Below are 6,182 nucleotides of genomic sequence, written 5' to 3'. Positions count from 1 at the left end.
AGCCGAGCCAGAGATCTGCTTCTGTTCTTCAGCAGCACCTACCAAGGTCTCAAGTGGCCTCCCACACTAAAACTAGTCCCGAAATTCTGCAGGTCCACCTCCCTTTAAAGCCCCGGCTGTTTTAATTCTGAAAGGCAATGGTTCCGAGAAACACAACCCAATCTCTCTATGGTGTGCTTGTTGGAAGAGAGTGGCTGGGACGCATTCGTCCTCTGACTCTGCTGGTGTGGAACCATGGCTCAGCCCTCTAGGCGTCCTCAGGATGTCCTGTTGGCCAGCGAGTCAGTGACTGGAGACGGGATTCCTCGTGGGGTAGCCCAAGGACCCACCGTGTGGCAAGTGTCTGGGGACTTCAGTTCATACTGTGGGGCTAGCAGCCATTTCCAGCTGTCATGGATCTCATGAGCACCAAGTGCACGGAGCAGTGCTACTTCGGTGCCGCCCTGGGGTAGTCCCCCACGGGGCACAGCTGTGGTCAGGGCTGCACGGGCTCCCGGGCCAAGTATGGCTGTTCACAGTGGGGTAGGTGGCCAACGTGGACACGGAGGCAGTGTGGGTGCCGAGGTGCGGGATCTCCGGTGCTGGGCTTTTCCGTATCCCAGAACCTCTCAAAGCCAAACTGTTAGGCCTTATCGTGGAATAATACAGCTTCCTTAAAGGTTATCTGGAGAACAATAGTTTAACAAAACGCAGATGCAAATCACAGAGTTGAGGTTGAGCCTGCCCCAGGGTACAGCAGGGCACCTGACAGTGCTGCCCACCCTGCTCCAGTACTTGTGCTACTTCTGCAGCAGCAGCTCAAAGATGCTCCTTCTGGGACCAGCCGGACAACAAGCAAGAGCTTTAGGCTTCTCAACAGAGCAGACCTAGGCTTCTCAGGGAGAAAAGTCGGGGGCAGGTGCGACCCCGCGACACCTGGGAGACCTGGCGCTAGTAATCTCTCCGCACGAGCCAACATATTCACCTTTGTTTTATCTTTAGTTTTTGCTTCATCTAGTTTTTACTGAGCTGCAAGTAAAACAACTTTGAGCAGGCGCCCACATCTAGCCACCATGTCCGCTGTGCCTTTACGCTCAGTCCTCTCTAACTCTCTCTGCATGTTTTTTTAAATTAGAAAGGATCTTCAGAACAAATTTTATTACTTTTTTTCCTTTCTGATCCTGCAACACAATTTACTGCCGTGTTTAGCATCTAGGCTTTTCCTAGAAAGGATGAAGAACTTCTGCCACTCCTCCCCTACCTCTGCTAGCCCGCTGGCCCTAGAAGGGGGCCCTCACGGGATGGGAAGCTCCCCTGCGACTTGCAGCCATTGTGAGCTCGTCTATACTGCTGAGCTGGAGACCGAGCTGTGATAGAGACCGGCCTTCGGTCAGCTTGGACGCCTGCCTGGTCTTTCAGAGCACTTTCTGTTTAAAGTCTCCAAACTCAGCATTTTCCATAAACATCTTATGACTTATTTTTAAAGTGGAACCAAATAAAGGATGGGCACATTGTTTATTACTGGTGTGATGGAGACACGCACAGGATGGTGCACAGAATATACGCCCGTCTGGCATGGAGAGGGAAGTGTAGACTGCGAGCACGACCCGGGTGGAAATACCCACATGGTCCCTGCGGGTCACCCGAGGTGCAGTGGTCAGCCCTGTGGCTAGAGCGAGGAGTAACTCCAGTTACACAGCATTTGTTAGCAATTAGGGGCCTGCCTGTTTTGGTTAGGGCTTGAAAACAACAGCAAAGTTTGTTTTGCTGATCTCTCGCCTAGATTTTTGAATGTTTTTATTATCTTAAAGATAAACCAGGAAGAAAAATCCAACATGTGAGGACTTCGATCGTCTTTGCATGTGGACGCCACACTTAATTTAATAACAACCAAAGAGACCTCGTGGCAGCACTAATGGAGGGATGTGTTTACACTGAAGGCAGAGTCACAGGTCAGAAAACCAATGTGGGCTCGAGACCCAAGGGTGCGGGTCATGTCCACTGCTCCGTACTCTTCTGGGTGCCCCAGAGCACATCATTTTGGCTACTTGGAGTCTCCCGCACCTCCTGCCTCTCGGTGAGCGCGACGCTCATCTGTCCACGTTAGAGGCAGAGCAAGGGCGATCGTACGCTCTGTGACGCTGGACGCCTTTGCAGGCACGACCTGCTATAATGCCATTTAATAATAGATAATGCTCCCGAGTCTGCAGAGCGCTGCGAGCACCGGGGATGGGGTCACAGATTCCTAGCGCCCAGAGCCTCTCTGTTAGGCACCAGGGCTGCAAACGTTTATTACAATGAGCAACAGCCTGAGCCTTCGGCTCAACTAGACGGATGCGTAAAGCACGACACTAACATCTTCAGAGCTGCCCTTTTTGAGCCTTTCACTGTCTTGGGTGCTGAGCCAAAACCTCGGAGGTATTCACTCTGTGGTGACGCCAGCAGTCATGGCAGGAAGGGGCTGTTATTCTCACCTGACAGACAAGGAGACCCACAAAAGCTGTGGCTAGGCATCATGCCTTCCAACTCAGCTAGCAAGCAGCCAGGGAGACTGGGCAGGCGGTCTGGGCCCAGGGCCTTGCACCCCAGGACCTCTGCCCTGCGCAGCCTCTAGCTGCACACCCTCCCATGTGGGCTTTACTGTTCTAAGTGCTTGTGCTGGCCTACTGTGCACAGTACTGTTAGTGCAGCTACATTAGAGTTGCCGTACAGGTTAAGAGAAGAAAAGGAGGCTCCACGGAATCAGCCCACTTTACAGTGCTGTCATAAGCTACCCACAGACAGGCAGGTGACAGCAGTAGAAGCCCGTGCAGCTCCTAGCTCTGGAGCCTGGGAGGCGGAAAGCAGGGTGCTGCACGGGTGTGCGGCAGGGCCTTCTTGCTTCATCAGGATGCAGTAGGAGGCCTCACATGAAGACGGGGCGAGCGCACTGGCTTGGCCTCTCTTCCTCCTCTCATCAAGCCACTGACACCAGCATGAGGGACCCATCCCCACGACCTCCTCTGACCCTGAGCATCTACCAAAGGCCCCATCTCCAAATATTCGTATATACATTTGAGGCTTCAGTTTCCAAATGTGAATGTTTGGGGTAAATATTCAAACCATAATGACATTTCAATTTGATTTTCAGGCAAATGAAAAATAACTTCATTATAAGTACTCCACTCATAGTTTATTGGTAATTAAATTTAAAATTTGCTGGGAATTCTATATATTTCCTGGCAACCTGATCCTTGGATACTGAGATGGGAACTAGTCCAGCTCCTGTTGCTAAGAGAAACTTAGAAAAAGATAACTCCTACCACTATTGTTATTTTTGTGTATCTTGACGTTTGTTTTTAATTATTCCTCTAGTTCGACTAAATTCAGGAGCTGTATCATGTAAAGACTAATTATGATATTAATGTCTTAAAATAGCGCCTCTAAAAAAATCTCTTTCACAAAGATTAGACTATTTAAAAACTCTCATGATAATCTGATAAAATAAATATGCCCATTTAATTAGCAGAAACCTGAGCCTCAGAACCGTTAAATAATACGCCCAGAGGTGCAGGCGCGAAACCACCCAGTGGACACCGCATTTAGCCTCCAGTGAGCACCTTGTGCAAGACCAGGTTTTAAAATGAAGAAGTCAGTAGTCAAGATAACAAACAGCTTGGAGCCTAACCCAGATTTCCACGCGTGCAAGACATACTCTGACACTTCAAGGACGGAACCTGGAACAGTAAAACCAGTCACTGTTGGAAGAACACACAAAAAGCGCTGATTTTCAAAACCCTTCCTCAGGCTCGTCATGGGATCTCTGCTCGCACATGCGCTATCGGTGGGCACCAGTGACGTTTCCCCGGGGCTTCATTTTTACTGTCTACGTTATATTCCCATTGGTCAATTTTTGTTCAGACACCCGGATAGGAACTGGACCATTCTAGAAATAAACACACAGTGAAATTCTTACTACAGACAGGAAAACGGAGACTCTGAAAATTAAAAGAATCCCTTGCAGGTCTGCTTGAGCTGGAGGGCGAGGGTGCCGGACCTGCACCCCAGTCGCGCGAGACTCTCCAGCTTGCGACCACACACGCGCGCTACCATCGCTGGCCTTGCTCCCGAGCGTGCGCTGTTGCAGACCTTACCAGCTCCGTGCAGCTCTTTTCCTCTGAGCAGAGATCCCTGCAGTCTTCCTATGCACACTCTGTCTCGGGCGGCCACCGCTGGCTGGCTGCGGCTGACATCACGGGCCCTTCTGTTGCCTCCTCCCGCCCCACCTGCTGCTACTGGTGGACACCATGAGGCCTCCGCCCAGTCCAGCCGTGCGCGCTCGGTGATCAGCGCTGCTGTAAGGGCTGGGCTGGGCAAGTCCCTGCCGTGGAATTCAGCAGAGACGTAATGGCGCAGGGGCGGCTGCAAGCTCCCACTCGTGAGATACAGACTAGGTGCCCTGTGATACGGCGGGAGCTCTCAGCCCCGGCCAGTGGCCCAGCGGCCTTCTCCAGAGTCGAGAGCGGCTGCTGCGATGGTCGGCTTCCTCCACAAGGGAAAGGGCGCCTGTGCTCTCCGCCAGCCCAGAGGCGCCCTCCCTGCACTCCCTCACACAGGGCGGGCAGCTGCTGGGGATGGGCGCGCCCAGGGCCCCTGGAGGGCCATCCGCTGGCTTCCCACCAGCTCAGATGCTTCACCTCTTTGTGGCCACCCCCGCCCAGTTTTCCTCTACTCCTGTGGATAGAATGATGCTTTTCTTTCCCTCTTTCTCTGGAGAAGAATTTAAGGGCTACAGAGACACACCCAAGCCATTGCTAGGAAAGTTCAAGAACAGACCATGACCTGGGTGAGGAAGAAGCGAATTCAAAGCAGGAGAGGCAAAAAGGAAACCATTATTTTAAAAATTTACCTATTTCTAAGAGAATACGACTTATAGACTGCACAAGTGGGACTCCCAAACTGTACCAAGTCCACGTCTCCAATCCACTGATCAGGGCCTCACACCTTGGGAGGAGGGAAGTACACGTGCAGAGCCCACAGACAGCAGGGCGGAAAGGAGTGCGGGCAGGCGCTCGCAGTGCAGAGTTCGCGGGCAGGACGCCCACCCGAGGGCGAGAGGCCAGCTCCCAGTCTAGAGCAGAAGCAGGCTTGGAGGGAGCCAGCGCTCCATGAAGGGACCACAATACCTGGAGAGTGTTTGAATTAAACAGCTGTTGCAGCTAAAGACCACGTATTGCGTCAGTCCCCCTCACAGTTCTTCCCTTGCCTTTGAACACGTGTCTCCCAACATTCTTGCCACTTTCTGAAGCAGTTCAAGTCTTCCTTCCTGAGTGTCTTTCAGAAGCATGATAAAAAGCACAATGGAAGCTGCTGCGCCCATCCACTCGACAGGCGGCGCGTCCTCGCCCACTTGGATCTCGGGATCTGGCACTGTGTGACTCTGGCTGTTCCCCGAAGTAAAAATGACCACAGAAAGCAAACATATTGAATCATTTGGGACACTGAGGCAACCACAAAAGTAGCTAAAGACACCAAACAGAGAGGACTTCAACAAACGCTGCAGAAAGGGGCCGGAACGATGGGCTAGGCGTACTCAAACCAAGGGGCTGTTCTGCGGGGATGGACTGCAATGTGTCTTTTATTATAATAAAGCATTTACCATACTTTAAAATCATACCTCATACACTAATCTGAAGAATGAGAGGTGGGTCTTCAGAGTCTGCCTTGGACTGGCATCAAGAACTTAGATTCTAAGTTGAAAATGACATTGGAAAAGCTGGCTATCCACATGCAGAAGATTGAGTCTGACCCCACATGTCAAAATGGAAATGCTTAATCTACTGGAAGATAAACTAGGTAACTCTTGAAGACATAGGAAAGGCAAAACTTTTTGAGCAGCATCCCAGTGGCCCCGGGAGTCATGCTAAGTGTCAGCAAGTGGGGTCACATCAAGCTGAAAATCATCTGAGCAGCGCAAGAAGTGACCAGCAGCATGAAGACTACCGACAGAAGGGGGAAAACTACCAGCTCTCCCTCAGGTGAGAGCAGATATCCAGAGGACGAAGATCAACACAGAACTCAAAACTATGAGACCCCGAATCAATGACCCAAGCAAAAACACGGCCAATGAAATGAATAGGTACTTCTCAGAAAAAGTATAAATGGCTGATAAATGCGTGGAAAAATGGCCAACATCTCTGGCCATTAGAGAAATGTAAATTTAA

The sequence above is a fragment of the Octodon degus genome, unplaced genomic scaffold (assembly GCF_000260255.1).
Source record: "Octodon degus isolate 3935 unplaced genomic scaffold, OctDeg1.0 scaffold00210, whole genome shotgun sequence".
NCBI classification, from domain to species: domain Eukaryota; kingdom Metazoa; phylum Chordata; class Mammalia; order Rodentia; family Octodontidae; genus Octodon; species Octodon degus.
Note: the sequence above shows the minus strand (reverse complement) of the source record.